At 47.8% G+C, this 19,387-nt stretch overlaps 1 protein-coding gene across 2 annotated transcripts in view; it reads right to left on the bottom strand.

Annotated features, from left to right (window-relative positions):
- TTC28 (tetratricopeptide repeat domain 28) overlaps positions 1–19,387 on the bottom strand; it is a 482,751-nt gene that overhangs the window by 119,530 nt on the left and 343,834 nt on the right. The window lies entirely within an intron of this gene.

Genomic DNA, 19,387 nt, shown 5'->3' on the forward strand with positions numbered 1-19,387 from the left:
CGACTTTTGGGTGTCAACATCACTTTTGTCGACAAAAATTGGTAGTGTAGACATGGCCTTAGTCAATTCTCTCTCACAAGCTCTCATTTGGCTTAACCATTCCCAAAGTTACAAACACCTGCAGAACTCTGTACTCCAAGGCCAGCTGGAAACGCATTGCTGCTTTGGTGTGAAATCTGGAGAACAGATCTGCCCCTTTCTCACATAACTTTGTCTTACCTTATTCACAGAGAGGCTCCTCTCAGGGAAGGGGTTCAGTGCCGCTGTAGATGGAGCCCTTGTGAACTTTGCTAAACTGACCTGCCTGGATGGATTCTTGCAAATGACCATTTTATCATCACTGTGTCTATTACTGTCCCATGAATCAGATCATTCTCCAGAAGGATCAAGCATGCAACCAGCCAAGGTTCTCTGAGGCACCGCTTGTAGCCTTCATCATCTTGGAATCTACTCATCACTTCTCAATAGCTCTGGCGGCTGATAAAGCACCCTGAATTTAAGAGGAATTTTTCACACTTGTGATACAAGGGAACATCCTGGCTGCAGTCAGTCTCAATACAGGATTAATGGAGTCACAGCTGTTAGGATTCCCCAACAGAGCATTTTTTGATTAATTTTCTCCTACCGCTCAGCTCACTGAGCTGCTCATTGAGATATGTTTACACTGCAATTAGACACCCATGGCTGGTCTGTGCCAACTGACTCCAGCTCATAGGGCTGCTGTTTAATTGCAGACTTCTGGGCTCAGGTTGGAGCCCAGGCTGTAGGTTCCTGCGAGGTGGGAGGGTCCCAGAGCTCAGGCTGCAGCCAGAGCCCAGAAGTCTACACTGCAATGAAACAGCCCCATGCCCTGAGCCCAAGTCAGCTGGCATGGGCCAGCTGCAGGTTTTTAATTGCAGTGTAGACATACCTGAGGCCCTTCCCTTGCAGTGTGCACCTGTAGGGAGCCTCTCAGTCTGTTCTGTCCTTGCATCAGCTCCATTTCTGATGGCGCACTTCTGGAATGTCCTGGAGCTGTAGGCAGAATGATGAGTGACTCTCAGCAAGCTGCTATTCAGTAACAATGAAAACATTAATTAAAATCATTTTGAAAACAGCTAGCAGACTGTGAATCCACACTTCACAAGGTTGGGCTCACACAACAGCTTTTAAAAGAGAGATGGAGCTTTCCTTTTGAAAACCTTCAGTCCATGGAGGGCTCAGATCCTATTACCTGCCTCTGGCTTTGTGGGTAGTTTTCTGCTGAGTTTCCTAGAGGAGTTTTCTTTCACCCTTTAAGCTAGCAAGGACGGGGAGTGTGGAAGGGAGGAAGAACTCTGTTTTGCTCAACAGCAGTCCCCTTGGCAGATTAAATCAAAAGTGACTGGTTTCAATTCTTGGTCACTGGCTTTGAGAAACAAAGATCTGTTACTGCAGGGATGGGCAAAAGAAAACTGAAAACAAATCAGTAGACAATCCAACCCCATGAAAATGTCACAGAACAAAAAGTGCACACCCAGTTCACCTCCTCCCGCTCCTGCTTTGAGATCTCTTTCATGTAATGTTTTATTCCTTGGACACCCGAAGACAATGACTGCTGAGTAGCAAATGTTCTCTCTAGGAGAGGATCATCTCTTCATAATATGTTTAGTGCACTGGGCTGAGGCCTCTAGATGCTACTGAAATACAAATAAGCAACAAAAGACACACCCAAATTTCCTGTTAACTAAAAGAAAAACCACAGACCCTTGGGCACTGGGAGTGGCTGGCTCACTACAAAAGCAATATTACCTCTCTTGGTATTGACACCTCCTCATCAATTATTGGGAGTGGACCACATCCACCCTGGCTGAATTGGCCCTGTCAGCACTGGTTCTCCACTTGTGAGTTAATTCCCTTCTCTTCATGTGTCAGTATATTTATGCCTGCATCTGTAATTTTCACTCCATGCATCTGAATAAGTGGGTTTTTTACCCAGGAAAACTTATGCCCAAATAAATCTGTTAATCTTTAAGGTGCCACCGGACTCCACGTTGTTTTTGAGGATACAGACTAACACGGCTACCCCTCTGACGCAGACCCTTTTGGAATTTTGCAGCCACTTCTTTGCATTTGCTGAGCAAATGAAGAAAGCCAGCTCCAATTTCACCCCACTTGCATGGGTAGCGTGTATCGTAGACTAGGGGAGGCTGTGCCTCTCCAAACAGCCTAGCATGACCCCACCCACACTGTGCCCCCAGGCCAGGCCCCCTCCTGCAGTTCCCCCCCAGCATTCTGCCCTGGCCCAGGCTGGCTGGGCCTGACCACCCTGCCTCCTGCAGGGACTTGGGGTGGCTGGAGCTAGGATTGAGCTCCTCGCCTGGCGCTGCGGCCGCGCCGCCCGGAGCACCGTGCCTGGGGGCGCTGCGGCCGCGCCGCCCGGAGCACCGTGCCTGGGGGCGCTGCGGCCGCACTGCCTGGTGCTGCAGCTGCGCTGTCCGGCACACCAGGGCTGGGGCCGGGTTGGGGATGATCTTGGTTCCTGTGGGGGAGGGGGAGTAAAAAGCGATGGGGAAGATGGGGGGCAGACAGTGAAGGAGAGGAGGCTAGCCTCCCCCAACAGCCATGTCACCAGCCGCCCATGCCCACTTGACACAGCAGGGGAGAACAGTCCTCACCACAGCTCAGAATGGTCATTCCCAGACCTAGTGGGTTCAGCATTTCTATAAGTGGGGATTACACATAGAATCATAGAATATCAGGGTTGGAAGAGACCTCAGGAGGTCATCTAGTCCAACCCCAACTAAATCATCCCAGCCAGGGCTTTGTCAAGCTGGGCCTTAAAAACCTCTAAGGATGGAGATTCTACCACCTCCCTAGGTAACCCATTCCAGTGCTTTACCACCCTCCTAGTGAAATAGTGTTTCCTAATATCCAACCTAGACCTCCACCACTGCAACTTGAGACCACTGCTCCTTGTTCTGCCACCTGTCACCACTGAGAACATGCCTCAGTAAATAATGAAGAACTTTGTTGCCTTGTGATTGCCCCTTGTGAGAGGTGAGAGTGCGCTCCAAGGGGCAAGGGGGATGCAGTGCTCAGTTTGCTCTCCTCACATTCATATCCTCACTTTGAATGCAAGCAACAGGCAACAGTAAGTCCACATTTCTCCGGCTCCCAGGAGCGGCTGCTGCTGTCTATTAAAGTTTGACAAACTACTGAAAATGTCACATCCTGCACAGAGCAGTTAATCACCCCAGACAGACTAGAGAGACAAGGTGGGTGAGGTAATATCTTTTATTGGACCAACTTCAGTTGGTGAGAGACAAGCTTGTCTCTAATATCTGGGACCAACAGGCTACACCACCACTCCCAATAGATTAGACAGATAAGAGAATGCCTTGCCAAAGGATCAGATTATTACACTGACTTGGTAATACAGTGTGGGGCTACGAGAGGATTTCCTAAAAGCTGTTCGGCATTCATTGACACATTAACACTTATCCTGATCTCTTTATCACCCACCAGCCGCCAGAGCTGCTGCTGCTTTGTGGGAATCTTTGAGCGGCATGATGCTTTACTGAGAAGCTGTTCCTTGCTTCTTCCTTCGCTTGCTTTTCATTCCCAGGGACGTTTCAGGATCATTGCTGCTTGGGAGATTCCCTAATTGGTGTCTGTTCTGTTCAGATTCTTATACCAACCCCATCACCATGTAAACAGAACCCAGATTGCTTGGCTCCACAGCCACCACCTATAACCCATTAGGTCAGAGTTCTTGTCATCATCCTGTGACATCCCAACTAGTTGCTGTGGGGATGACTGTGAAGTCACACAAAGAGGATTCCCACTCCGGGGTGGAGGATGCAGCAGAGAAACCCATGGATTTGATAGGGAACACAGAACCAAGTCCCAATAGGAGCTGGTGGTTCTTTGAGTAAATGTTTCAGAGATCAAAGGAAGAAGTTACCAGAAGAAATTTGTTTGTTAAGGGTAAAAACCTAGAGTTTCTGGGTCCAAATGAAGCTGGGTCGTCTCATCTGTATTGCCCTTCTCTGTACAGCACCTGGATCTGTGCAGCAGAAGCCACATGCTCTGAGGTGAGAAAATACCACTCTCTTTTATGCTAAGTCAAATCCATAAGCAGAATCAAGACAATTCCACCTTGTGACCTTGAGCACTGTGTACCAGTTGCCAGAGGCAAAGCAGTACACTGCACCCAGATGTGTTCACGCAGAAGTCTGTCTGGGGGAAATCCACCGCTGCCACTGTGGATAATATGGAAGATCCCAGGGACATGTGTTTTTCAATCCCACACCAGTACCATGACTCCCCACGTTAAACAACATCTCTCCTCCACATATGTGTTGTGAAGATGCTAGAGCCAGAATGGTTGAGAAGATCAGGCAAACCCGAGCCTAGCACTATATGCAGACCCCTTTGACCATCCAAGAGTGCACTTGTCAATGAGACCCCTGTCATGGGCTGACGTGCCCTGCCCAGATTTCTCTGCGACGTACATGTGATCATGTGAAGAACAATCTGCAGCTGGTGTCAGAAACCAGGCTCTTATAACTGACCTGATGGGGCATGTACCTGTGTTTGATTTGCCAGGCTGCTCATGGGCCCTTCTGAACCACTTTTGAACAGGCCAGGGTCAAGGTGCAGCCTGCCTTCACACCTGGGCCCAAGGAGAGGATCCCACTGCGGCTGTGGCCAAATATGGATGTTGTCACACATCACTGACGGCTGCCCTCTGATCAGATCCGATGGTGGTCTGAGGGCTCCGCTCTTCACCAATGAGGCTGTCGCAAACTGGCTTGGCAAGCTCTGCATCTGATAAGAAGAATCATCATCCCACAGCATCTCCTGGCAAGGAGGCAAATCGACAAGAGCCCTGACTACTCAGGTGACAGCCAATTTGCTTTGTGCATTTATGAGGATAGGCAAACCCTGCTCAAACGTTCTGCAAGTGTTTCTAAGTGGATTTACTCTGGCTGGGTTTGTGCCATTTGCCTTCGCCTGAGACAAACATTGTAGGGAGCAAGCTGCCAGACGAACATTCTAGGGGGAAAAAAACGGTTACTTTCCTGTACAGAAACTGTTGTTCTTCGAGATGTGTGGTGCACATGTACTTTCCACTGTAAGTGACTCACCAGCAATTTCTTTACAGGTGGTGGGAGTTCTGATTATCTGAGCAGAGACTGCAACATTGACTTGCTGAAGCTTGTGTCTTCTTGGGAAGCTTGAGTAATAGAGTGTCTGGAGAAGGTATGTTCACATGGCTGCTTTTCAGATATGTACTATAAGGATGTTGCTCAGGAAGGCCGATGATGTGGACTAAGCCTAGTGGAATGGGCAGTCATCCTTGGTGGAGGAGAGACTTTAGCAAGATTGTAGCAAAGCTTGATGCAGTCAGAAATCCAGCCTGAAATGCACCATACTGTAAAGGGTTGACCTTTGATTCTCTTAGCATAGGCTTCAAAGAGTCTATGAGGGGACTGAAAGACTGTACAGTCCAGCTAAAATGGCAAAGCCTTGCAAACAGCAAAGGTATGCAGCTTTTCTTTAGGTTTGGAAAAATTCTGTTTCGGGAGGAATATGAAAACAATGAATTGTTTTGATCAAGGTGGAAAGCTGATACTGCTTTAGGCATGAACTTAGGCTGCGGCCTAAGAGAAACTTTATCTTTATGAAAGACTGCAAAAAGAAAGGCCAGCTAGGAAGCCTGAAGCTCTGAGACTCTCCTAGCATACGTAAGGGCAACCAAGAATGGTGTTTTCGTGGATAGTAGCAGCAGAGGTATTATTGCTAGAGGTTCAAAGGGGGGGACCCATTAACCAGGATAGCACTGGATTCAAATCCCAGGAAGGTACCAAGTTGGATACAGGAGGGTAGATGTAAACAAGAAATCTGGACACCAACGGGTGTGAAAAGATAGAAAAAACATCCCCTCTAGATAGTGTACTGCAGAGATAGAAGCCAAGTGGACTCTCACTGTACTAACTGAAAGGTCAGAGGAATTTAGATGCAGTAGATAGTCTGTTACGTGCCTAACTTCTGCATGAATTGGTGATACCTGGTGAGATTCGACACACACCAAAACCTCTTCCATTTCGCTGCACATGTGGCTCTGGTGGAATCCTTTCTGTTGCTCACCAGATGCCTTGGATATCTCAGGTGCATAATCTCTCCCGAGTACTCAACCATAAATCATCCACTGAATGAGGTGGACATATTTTCAGGTTGGGATGTAGAGATTTTCTTTGCTTCTGATATCCTTGACCAGGGGAAATGTATGGGTGACAGCATCCAGCTCTCATCACAGGGGGTAAGAAGGAACTGAGGGGAGGTGGCAGCCACACCCCTTATGCCCTTGGTTTAGTGCACGAGGAGGGCACGGTGCACTGTCTGTCTCCCGACAGAAAAGAAGCAAAGGTCGTCTAATGCACAATTACTGACTATATATTCACCCAGCTCAAACTCAACTGTCAATGTAGGGAGGCCCTTCTAATCCTGGGAAGCCACAGTATGGACCTGCAACAAACCCACATGCACCATCCAGGGAGATTGTGTTTTCCGGGACAGTCTATGTGAGTGTGAGCAGGGTCGCACTATTTTGCCACATTAAATTTCTCAGTCTTCAAACTGCCTCTCACTCCTTCCCAAAAACGGGACCATTCCACATCAGGTGACCCACTTCCTGCTTTTAAACACCTCCTGCCACATTCTCCAGACTTTTAGGGACTCCCAGATGGAAAGTCAGGAGTTAACTCCATAGGCAGCGCTTTGCCCCTTCCCCCTGTTGGGCTGGAGTGGGTGAGTTTGTGTCTGTCAGGACCACGGGTCTCCCTCCTGTTACTCCAGACACATGTCAGCAGGCCAGAGGGAAAGAATAAAAACTATGAGTTATGGGGGGAATAACTTCCCTTGAAAAATAAATTCAGTTCTGAGTGTTTTCACAACACCCCATTGCTCTGCTGGAAAGGGTTCTAATCCGTGTTGGGATCAGGTACTGAGAAAGGGGTTTTGTTGGGTAATTTACTGACTGGATGAGTTCCCTTCAAGGCAGCCTTCAAACAGGGGAAAAGCTGTGGCTGGTGGTCTCGAGGACTTTAGCTACAGGAAGTTTTTCTGGCTACACAGCATCCGTTACACTGAGAGCTGGCAGTTCTCCAGGGGTCCAGGTGGAGAGGAACTCTACCCCAGAATGCAGCCTGCAGGGCTGGGCACAGGTATGAGGGCAGCAGCAATTACTAACTTTCTGAGGCATCAACATGGAAAACTGTTGGTTTCTTGGCAAAAGAAAAGAGCCCAGAGAGTGAATGAGACTGAAAAGTGACACGAGACTGCCGGGTAAGGCAGCCTTCTGCACAGCATGGGAACAGAGCACAAAGTGCTCCAAAACAGGACCCTCCAGCCAGCACTCAGGCAGCTTCTTTGCTCTCTCACTAAGCATCTCCCCCCCATCCACTCCACAGACAGAGATCATGCTGATGGTTGTTTTCAGCATTCCTTGTCATCACAGCAGCCAGCCCCCCCTGAAATGGAGTGAGGTCAATGGTCACCCCTAAAAAATAACATGGTAGAGGCAAAGCAACTCCCAGCTGAGACCAGCAGGCTCCAACCAGCTCAACCTGGAAGGACCCTTCTAATTCCCATGGCAACTCTCCCGTGGTGGTACAGCTCTCTCCCTCTGAATACAGCAGGCAGAACCAGTGACAGAACGACGTATGGAATCCTTGACAAACACGGTCTGGATTATGCCTGGCCATGGGCAGACACCTTGGCTGTATGCCTGGAAGTACAACGCTGAGTGATCCTCCTCTAGCTTCTTGAAGGTTATTAAATCTAACTCTGGGGATCTAGACACAAGCTGATTAAAAATAACTGGTAGGATTGCAGCTTTAGAAGGTTGACCACTTGAGACAGGATAAGCCCTTTCTATCTTATGCAGTCTAACCGTCCATTCTCTCCCCACCACTGGGACAATGGCCTGTAGTGAGATTATCCCACCATATTGCTTTCATGGGCTAATACTGCTAATCCAGTACTGACAGCATGGGGCCTACCTGTGTCTGATGCACACAGTCACCTGAAAATGGGTCCGGGGGCTGTGCTATTGGGGGGCAGTGTGAACGTCAGTGCTAGCCAGCAGAAGACATAAACAGAGCAAGAGTGAAGGAAGCAATCTTCTCCATACACCATTCAGACCTTTCAGGGGCACAAAGGCAGCCCTAGAACTCAGACAACCAAGTTGCTCTGTTGTCTCACGCACACATTGTTTGCAATCTCTAAATATGAGGAGTTTATACATTTTCCTTACTCTGCTATAGGATTGGGCCAGAACCCAGGTTGGCTATACCTATCCCAAATTCACTGATTTAGTGAGCACAGAGGTAGGAATTACTCTGGGAGAAGAGAATGAAAATAGTGATGTATGAGAGGTAATGGGACTAAGGAAAGGGAAAACCACTGTCAGCCTCATGCAAGCAAATCTACCACAGACAATGTTTCTCCCACTTAACTTACATCAAAACAGCACACTCCTGTCAAGCAAACACAAGCGCAGTACTCATCCATGGACCACAGTCCTCTTGAGAAAACTGTCAAATACCATGAAAATACAGCAACAATCCATGACACGATCATAGATCTGAAAGGGAGATGATGTTTTATAGCTTCAGCATCTAATCACGTATAAAACACAATAGAATAAAACAAACATTTACTGATTGCTGCTACTGCAAGAGGCAATGAACTATAATTATATCACACGCGTTACATAAGACAAATATGTATTTATGAATCTCTCTTCTGATTAAAAGAACAGAGGACTTGTGGCACCTTAGAGACTAACAAATTTATTTTAGCATAAACTTTCGTGAGCTACAGCTCACTTCATGTAAGTCTGGATCTCTCCTTTTTCCTCAGCTGTTGATATCAAGTTCCCCTCCCTAACTACAAAGAGCACATGGAATGGAATTAGTGGGCGACTTTTCCAGTCAAGTTCCTCCTCTCAATCAGTCAGTGCAGATGACACCTTGTCCTGCAGGAACAGCTGTGTGAATGAGCAGGCATTTCTGCTCCCTGTGGGAGCCACAGCATTGGGCTGATGCCTAGCAGTGGCATTTGGGGAGGTTATTTTCCCGAAGGTTAGGTAAATGCACAGCAGATTTATTATCTCACCGCTAGGGCTCAGTCAGTGCAAACCATGAGATGTTTTTCTCTGAGATTTGCTTAGGAATTCTATTTAACATACCACTTTGACAGGTGCCTTGATCTGAAGTGACATATCAATTTTTTGTTTTATCCTTCTTGCTCCTACAGGAATGTGACACACATCACAATCTAGAAATATCCCATACTCTCAGCAGTGACATCGCTCCACAACCCCCAGGGAAGGCAGAGAAAGAAACAAGTTATCACCTCTGGTAATTAACATATTGTTCAGTCTGTGAACATCTATCCACTATGAAACTGCTAAAAAAAGTCACAGTGTGATTTCAAAGAATGAAGACATAGCCAATTTATCATCAGTGCATTAGCCACACTCAGCCAGGTGTTATTTACTGCATTACAGATTCAAACAGGATCACAGCTAATGGACATTCTTCAGCCTATTGCTTTGGCTAGGTGACTGGAGAGAATTCTGCCAGTTACAGGTGCTGAAAATCTCAGAATGGACAGTGCTAGGAAACAGGAATCGGACAGAGGGTATATCTATGCAGCAGACTGTATCCCTATATTCACCACTTTTATAAGACCATGATAGATTTTGTACAATGTGTGCCTTGTAAGGGATCATTTGAAAACTCATAATTTGCTGATCATTACTGTCATGGTAAAATGTGCGTGGCAACATTGTTTGTAAAGTTATAATATTACAATATGATGTTATTAAGGCATAGTGTAAATCTGGGGAAGCAGCCCAAACCTGTTACTCGCAGACAAAACGTTAGCCAGCACCTCAGCCAGGTGTCAACATAATCAAATGGACAACCACCTGGTTAAGTGGCCATTCTTTGGCAGGAAGAAGGTGTGAGCAAGTAATTTACATTTTGGCAAAGGAACAGGCTGGCTGTCGCCTGACCCTCAACTGGAGATGATTCTCAAAGAGGAGGAAAAGATTTTAAAATGAGGAACAGAGGCTTCAGATCACCTCTCCTCCCTCATCTCTACTGACACCATCAACAAACATTTGAAAGACAAAAAGAGCATCATGGAACTAGAGGATCCAGCCAGACTGCTGTGATCATGTGGTGAGAGAAATCTTCTGCTTTAAATACACTTTGCTTGTTAAGTTAGGTATTAGTTCACATTTTACCTTTTATTTCTTTGTAACCAATTCTGACTTTTATGCCTCATTACTTGTAATCACTTTAAATCTCTCTTTCTGCAGTTAATAACCTTGTTTTATCTAGACCAGTGTGTATTTGGACTGAAGTGTTTGGGATAGGGCTGTCAAGCGATTAAAAAATGAATGGCGATTAATCACACTGTTAAACAATAATAGAATACCATTTATTTAAATATTTTTAGATGTTTTCTACATTTTCAAATATAATGATTTAGCCTAAACTCTCTTTCCTGTTCTCATTTGTGAGATATTTTTATCTTGTCCTTATTTTCCAGGCTCCTTGTAAACCTAACAAGTCTAGTGGGGTCAGTGGACTTTCCAGACACATTCCACAGGGAGTCTAAAGCCTAGGTTCCAAGTGGCTGGGATTTGAATTATTCCATTCTAAAAACTCCATTGCCCTGGGAGAAAACAATCACCTTTATATGGGTCCTGCATACACGCCCTGGGTAGAAAGATCATTAGGGGCTCCCTACAGCTGCAGCTAATGAACAAATGCTATTCCCAGAGCTCTGTGTGTGACTGACGGCGCTGAGGCACAAACAAGGAAGTAAATGAACAGCCATGGTCACTTCAGGCCCCATTAGAAACACTGGGAGACGGTGCCACTTGTCCCAGAGAGAAACTGTACCGTAAAAGATCTGAACGGGCATTCAAGAGCAGAGAGAGAAGCAATAGTCTCATGTTGAATTTTCTGCAAACTGGTGACACAATATATTCTCAAGACCTTTTTACCTGGATAAGACCATGCCAGCTTCCTCAAAAGTGGTCTCATGTATCTAGATTTTAGATATGCTTGAGGGGGTGATAAAACCGTTTTGCCTGGAGCACCCTCCTGCAGCAGGCCACAGCACACCAGGTGTGTCTGTGTTAATTTCTCCTTTCCGACACCCCAAGGACTCCACAAGAGGCTCTTTTGCCTCAGTAGTACCCTCCTTGGAGCTAGTTTATTACAAAAACACAATGCAAATATTTTGTAAGCAGAAGTCCCAAACATAATCCATTCTGTTACCTACCAGCTCTGTGTTTTTTGGGAACCAGGGAGCAGTCTCCAGCCTGTCTGACTCACAAAAGGTCTCCCCCTGGCTCTCCCGCCCCCAGCCTCTGCTTGAACCAAAGCTGATCAGAAGAAAGACTTACAAAAAGCACTGAAAAGGCAGTGGGAGACACACCTAAACCCCTCCAGACAAGGGTGACAGGATTAAGGAAACTTCCCTAGCCTCATTTGCATCAAAGATGGGACAGGAAGGCATCTCCATTAGCATACAGAGCGGAGAACAGAGATTCCAAGGCAAGAACCGCACTGAACTTTGGGACCAGAAAAGCAAGAAAGCACTGCATGAAGGGGAATCTCTGCTCCAGATGTTAATGACCCCAAGCCTGTACACCCCCAGCTCAGTAGTCATCAGACCAATTCTAGTAATAAATCCTTTTTTTGGTATCCAAAATACTGAAGCTGCGTAACTGCATTGTGAGCTCCCTTGAAGGACCACCACCCATAGCCAGGAATGATCAGTTCCTATTGTATAGCCTGAAAAAAACAACTTTGGTATCCTCCCTTGAGCCAACAGTTTACCCATAAACAAATCTAGTGTTCTCCCATTAACCATTGTTCTTGCCCTACAAAACCCCCTACCCATCAAGTAAGTGCTCTGATGCCGGGATCCAAAATCTGCATCAGTTCCTTTGGGACTTCGTCTTCTCCTGACTGATTGTGCTGGGGGCTCTGCCTGTCTCCAACACTCCAGACCCTCAGCTACCACCACCACCTGGGATCCCCGACCAGTTCAAGCTTCATGGAGTGGTGAGAACCTAACTCACTCACTCTCTCTCTCTCTAGGTATAGCCTTCGGACCCTGACTTGTGCGATCAGTTATAGTTTTCTAAATGTGACTTTTGTAATCAGATTTAAGTTAGATTTAATATTATAACCGTTTTGTTTGTTTGGCTCCCTTTGTATGGTTATTATCTGGCAATAAATAACTTTCATGGTTAAGCTGGCTGGCTGGTTGCTTTGCTCTGCCCCCCGCCCCCCGCGACTTCGTGGGTGTTTTTTGGCTTCCCCATTCGCTTTGCAGCAACGCTTCTTGTACTTAAACTAAAGATCCCTGCAGCGTCCAAAAATCCTGTGGGGTTTGCTCATCAAGTGGGTTACGACCAGAACAATTGTAATAAGAAAGTGGGGAAAGGAACGTGCTGCACCTGGGACATATAAGGGTGGCAGCTTGGAAGTGCTGCTCAACCCAGGCTTGAGGGAAGTGCTGCTGACCCTGAGGGAGTCAAAGTCTGCTTTTCTGAAGTCCAGGGTCCGTATTCTGCTGCTCTCCTTTCTTCCCTGTGTCAGGATCCTGAACTCGACCATCTCATGGTCACTGCCTCCCAGGTTCCCATCCACTTTTGCTTCCCCTACTAATTCTTCCCGGTTTGTGAGCAGCAGGTCAAGAAGAGCTCTGCCCCTAGTTGGTTCCTCCAGCACTTGCACCAGGAAATTGTCCCCTACCCTTTCCAAAAACTTCCTGGATTGTCTGTGCACCGCTGTATTGCTCTCCCAGCAGATATCAGGGTGACTGAAGTCTCCCATGAGAACCAGGGCCTGCGATCTAGTAACTTCCGTAAGTTGCCGGAAGAAAGCCTCGTCCACCTGGTCTGGTGGTCTACAGCAGACTCCCACCACGACATCACCCTTGTTGTTCACGCTTCTAAACTTAATCCAGAGACTCTCAGGTTTTTCTGAAGTTTCATACTTGAGCTCTGAGCAGCCATACTGCTCCCTTACATACAGTGCAACTCCCCCACCTTTTCTGCCCTGCCTGTCCTTCCTGAACAGTTTATATCCATCCATGACAGTACTCCAGTCATGTGAGTTATCCCACCAACTCTCTGTTATTTTGCTTAAGAGCCTTTGGTGAGGGACCTTGTCAAAGGCTTTCTGAAAACCTAAACACACTATATCCACTGGATCCCCCTTGTCCACATGCTTGTTGAGCCCCTCAAAAGTAGTACCTTAGTTTTCTTTTATTCTTGTCTTTTGATTTTATTACTTGTGAGACGTCCCAGACTTTTATATCCTTCAATTTTAAGATGTGAAAGTGTGGCTGTGTGCATGGATGTATAGATGAACGCTCAAAGCCCACAAAGAAACTTCCCCAGGTTTAAACAGTCCTAATTATTATCTCATAAAAACTATTCATTCAAATGTCTTCTGTGTCCTATGGTTAAAAGTCCTGAGAGACTTGAAATCATCATCTGTAATTTCTAATAGACAAGAGCTGTCAAACTTCTGCTGGTCCAGAGTGCTCTGCTAAAGTGTTTCTCTCTCTCTCTGCTGGCAGGTAGGGCTGAGGGTTAGCCACCACACAGGAACAGCATTCTAACAAGGAAGCTTTATACTGTAATAGGCTCTGATGTTGTGGTTCAGATATTAGATAATCATTTGGGTTTCAGAATTAAGACGTGTAATCCAGCTCCAAGTTATAGATGTGACTGACTTTGATAACATTCTTTAGTTGGGATTTATAAGCAAATGGACAGCCACCTTCTTAGAATCCTCTTTAGTATTTATAAGGATTATTTTTACTATGAATTTGATGATGTAACTCATTTTACAGATTTAATTCAAACCCAATACTGAGCCTCATTTGATGATTTGATATTCATTTGATAGTTATGATGCTTTAGTATCTTAGCTTAGGTGATATATTTTCTTGATTTTATTTTTAAGTGTTTTAATAACATTTGTAAAAAGATGCAGTCACATTTCTTTCAAAGAGCAGCCTGGGTCCCAAACTTGCTGGATCCCAGCCAGCCCACCTAACAGCCTGACCAGCACCCCTAATTAGTCTTTGGTTTTCACAAGACCTTGTCATTGGTGCAGATGCAGCACCTCTCTGCCCTCGTGGACACAGGGCTCCTGCATTCTCTGGCTCTACAATAGGATGAAATTCTCCTGGTGCTGCAGAAAGTAGCAGGCCTCTCTCCAACAAACTGCACTATACAGCCTCTCACTGGTTACTGTTCTGTAAACACTCACTGGGTGAGGGACAGGGATTAATGTTTGAGAGGATGTTCCGTGAAAACCAAGAGCATTGTGACTAGAACTAGACACAGCAAAGGCAGACACAAATGCACCAGATGAGCAGGCATCGTTTGTTTCCACTGCTCCTCACTCGACCTGCTATACTACCTGCTATTCCAGCCGTGCAGAGCCACACACCTCGCCCAAGCAGCTCAGCTGTGGTCTGCACATCCACATCTTTTCAGTTCTGAGTAGCTCCTGAGCAGAACCTGGTAATCAGAGCTGGCTGGGAAATTGTTTTCCAGTACCGCAGGATGTGGCAAATCCAGGTTCAAGTCCCTGTTCTGTTTGATTCAGACCAGGGACTAGAACCTGAGTATACCACACCCTAGGTGAGTGCTCTGACCGCTGGGATATAGACTCAGGCTATGTACATGTTACAGGTTAGTTTGGTACAAATCATGTTGCTCAGGGGAGTGAATAAGCCACCCCATAAGTGATGTAAGTCACTCCGACCTAAGTGCCAGTGTGGGCAGCACCGTATGTGCAGGAGAGCTTCTCCCACCAACACAGCTACCACCGTTCATGGGGGCTGGAGTAATGAAGTCAACCAGAAAGCTCTATAATACAGCCATAGCCTTCATCTTTCTCTCTCTCTCCAGAAATTCCATGCTGGACCTGAGAAACCATTTCCCAACAAAAGCTTCACCAAAGCTGGTACAGTCCCACAAAAAGTTTCAGTTTGACAAATCAGCGTTTTGTTGAAAATTCCCTGACCAGTCCTACTGGAATCAGGTCATTTTTCAGAATGTGACTGGGGGGACTTGGGAGTGGGATGGGAAACCCGAACACTTCTGTAGCATGACCTGAGACAGGAGTGGGGTCTAGGTGCTGAGGGTGGCAGGGCCAAAGAGTATTTACCCCTCCCTTGCCTCAGCCTGCCAGGATATTGAGTTTTTAGAAAATTTCCCTCTCTCTTCCTCACATTAAAGCCATCTGGAACAAAGAGAAACAGGATTGTCTTGTCTTTAAATCTGCAACTTAGCCCTTTCAAACAATTGGATTTCTAATTATCAGTTTCTAAACACAGCATTGTTAATCTCCCTGATGGTTCCACAGACCAAACTCGTGCAGCTACGGCCCTGAATGGGGCCTAGAGCATCAACCAGATGACAACATAGTTCAGAGTGCCTGGGAAGATCCTGGGAAGTACAGCGAGTGAAACCTTCCACCTGTTCACTATGTAAAAGTGGTCTCCAGACCCACCCGGCTCTTGTACTTGATTGGAACAGGGCTCAGCCTCCCACCACTCACCTGTGCATGATCTGACAGATGGATCCCACCCCTCCACGTGCTATGGTGGTGGCAGGTATTAAACAAGAGACCTTGGCTGCCTCACCACATAAACCCATCCAAAGATAAACTCTTGTGTCAAATACATCAGGTAAGCAACATCCAAAGCCTGTTCCCAGAGCTGTGCTCACAGGTGAATGACAGCATCTCTAAAGACAACACTCAGAGAAAGCAAACAGGCTGAGATACTGTTCAGCCCTGAAATTCTGCAGAAGCATAACAGACAGTTTCCGAGCACAGTTTTTGCTCTCCTACAGGTGAGTACTCCCCATGGAGGCGCATTGCAGGGAGAAGATCTCACAGCGACTAGCACTTTATTAGCACAGCCTGGCTGGCAGTAGGATGCTCCCACTCCCTGGATTCATTTCTCAGATTTGCACAAGGGAAACAGTTCCAGGCTCTCAATGCCTAGTTCAGACCAAACACTTACCCGAATGGAGAGTGAGAAGAGCCCAGGCAGTGTTCACAAGTAATACCAGATGGAGGGGGTGCCAAATGCCATCAATGGAAGCAACATGTGCTCCTGGCATTGTCTTCACTGAACTGCCCCCTTGGGGAGCCTACACCCACTTGAAAGCACCAGGACACCTCAGAGCCCTCACAGATCTGCTGACAGCTCTCTATTGGCTAACTGCAAAAGAGGGGCCAGCTGGGCTTTCAAACTTGACTCCCCAGAGGCCCTTCCTGAATGCAGTATTTGTGTGTGAATTTCAGAGGGGCTCTCTCTCTGGGGGAAGGAAGCAGTGGGCAAGGGGAGAAAATTCAGAGCACAGTCCATGGTGCCACAGGCACGCAATGACAGAGGACTCAGGAAAGCAGCAGCACGTTCTGGGCGAGAGAAAGAGATCACTGTGACCCAATGACTTCTTGATCCAAACACAGGGGTGCACGAGGGGTGCAGGGATCCTCTGGATCTGGTATTTACAGTTTACTTCCCCAAAGAGTATCAGGTCAGGTTTCTGCTGAAAGCCTGTGTCACACTGCCACATCACAACCTTTGCAAAATGTATGTGCAGATAATATATAAGGAGATAGGTATTTATACTGGAAATTACGTTCCTATGCCCTTGAAGCTAAAGGCACGCTCCCCAGAGAGAGTATGCCTTAAGTCATGTTCCTCCAGGTAGGAGCTCGGAGACGCTCTCTCCTTGGCTGATCACTTGTGTTGTGTTTTACAATGGGAGTCTATTTGCATACTGAGTAAAATGCTTATGAGGAGATTGCAGGGACTTCAGAATTAAAATTAACAAGAAGAGGTAAGGGTGGAGGGGAGTTGAAAGAGATGCCCTGTTTTAGAGGTGAGGAACAAAGGACTGGTCTAGTATATCTAGGGTGCAGAAAGATACCCTGGCATCCTTCATCAGGGGAGACAAGCTGCCAGGAGGCTTGATCTCATGAAAGGAGGGTCTCAGCCCTCCTGGTTGAAAAACACTGCGAAAAAGACATTGGGTGACCAGTAACTGATGAGATGAGGCATCTTGTTAGGTGAGTTTAGACTCCAGATTGCATGTAATGGTTTTGTTTGATAGGTACCTTTGTTTCCAAGATCTCTGTCTGCTATCATCTGAATCTGTTCTTTGTTAAATAGATTTGTGCCTAGAGGAAGCAAATACATGTTTAAGTGCTGTGTGTTCAGTGGAGCTGGATTTGAAGGTATAACTAGGAAGCTGTGAGATCAGGTAATTCAGGGGGATGTTCGGAGGCCTTGGGGTTTGAGCATGCCTATTGCCAGGGTTGGCCTTTGGAGTGGGCGGTCTGGGCTGCAGCCCAGGGTGACCCGCCAAAGAGGGTGCCCTGCGCAGGGTTTGCCTGACTCCCAGCTGACCTGCGGAGAGTCAGGCGGCAGGCAGGAGCGTATGGAGAGGGTGGAGGGACCGGCGCTGCAGTGGGGCAGTTGGAGGACCAGCTAGGTGACTCCTCCAGAGCAAGGGTGCCCCCCCCCAGCTCCACTGCCCTATGCAGCCGCTGCTGCTCCTGTCCCGCCCCCCTCCGTTTCTCCCCGGAGCCGCCCCTGGCCACGCTGCTACGGACTGGGAGTATCCTCCTGTGCTGTGCGGTGAGCATCAGGAGCTGCTGCTCTCCCGTCCTCTCCTTATGCAGCCCGGGAGGATGCAGGGAGCCCTGACATTGCTCCTTGCTCCCCCACTCACAGCCCCTTAAGGGTGTGCTGGGTGGAGCAGCAGCAGTCCAGTGGGGGAGCAGAGCGAGCAGCAATGCCAGCTGCTTCGTGCATCCAGGTCAGTTATCCCACGTGGGTGCAGGAGGGGGATGCTTTGGTTAGGGTGCGGGAGGGAGGTGCAGAGGGTAGAAGTGAAGGGGGTGCAGGAATTAGGGGCACAGGAGGGGAGTGAAGGGATTGGGACACAGGAGGGAGGTGCAGGCGTTCGAAGTGAAGGGGTTGGGGTGCAGGAAGGAGGTGCAGGGATTAGGGGTGCAGGGGGTTCGAGGATTGGGATTCAGGAGGGGAGTGCAGGGATTGGGGTGCAGGGGGCACAGTGTAGGGATTGGGGCACAGGAGGAGGCAGAGATTAGGGGCACAGGAGGGGGAGCAGGCGTTAGAGGTGAAGGGGGCAAAGTGCAGAGGTTAGGGGTAAAGGGAGGGTGGGTAACTTGGGGAGCCCATGGGGGCTTGGGGTAATGGGGGGGGCACCACGCCCACAGGCACCAAAACGCAAATTCGCCCAGGGTGCCATTTTTTCTAAGGCCAGCCCGGGTATCGGGACCTGCAGGAGGGACAGTGGTGCCTGTGTGGGATGAGAGGGGAGCGCTCTGTTGCCTGGCAGTTACAGACAAGGCTCTCTCATGCTAAGGGCAGGTGGCAGTGAGGTGCCTCACAATCCTGGGTACCACTGGGAAGCACACAGTGCCCAATCTTAATGAGAGTAGGGAGGACGGGCACCTTTCATCTCTCCCCACAAACCTGGCACTATGGACGCAGGAGCCCTGAGTGTCCCGCCCGTTACCCCCTGGCAATCCCCTCTCACAGGGAAGCAACAGGAATGCCTTTCTCCTGACAAACACGGGCATTCAAGGCACCACCATGACATGGGACAGCCACACTTTCCATTGTGCCTGTCCAACTGGCCATTCTCCTCCAAGATAACTGGAACCCTGCAAAGCCCAGAAGGGTTGTGGGTGGGGGGATGGTGCATATTTCCACAGAATTGAAGCCAGAGAGTTCAGCTGTAACTGCAGAGTTTAAAGCAATAAAGGCAAAAGGCTTTCCCCTCTCCCCCTAGGAGCATTTTATCAGCCTGGAACAGCTGAAGTCAGGAGAACGTCACCTCCCCTTTGGAAAGTGAGGACCTGGCATCTCTGGCTGCTTCACACTGTGCTGGGTATACAGCCCAAGCCCTCCTCCACTGCGCTGCTGGACAGCAGGGAAGAGACGTGAGCCTGCACTGAAAGGACAAAGGACCTGGCACCAACCTGCCGGCAGCACCTGACAATGGGGACAGACAAAACACTGGAGCCTAGGCGGTGCATGGAGCTATTGATTACACAGTTCAATGGTTTGGGTTAGAAACACAGCAGGGGAATCACAAGCAACACAGACCCATCAAGTAACATCCTATTGTGGGGAATGACATGCAAATTAATCGAAGCAAACGGGCGCACACAATGAGAAAAGATCCCCTGCTCCCTAAAGACAGATGGCAGCATGGGGGCCAGAGCATCCCTACTTACTCTCTAGGTCAGACAGG

The sequence above is a fragment of the Natator depressus genome, chromosome 15, assembly GCF_965152275.1.
Source record: "Natator depressus isolate rNatDep1 chromosome 15, rNatDep2.hap1, whole genome shotgun sequence".
NCBI lineage: Eukaryota > Metazoa > Chordata > Testudines > Cheloniidae > Natator > Natator depressus.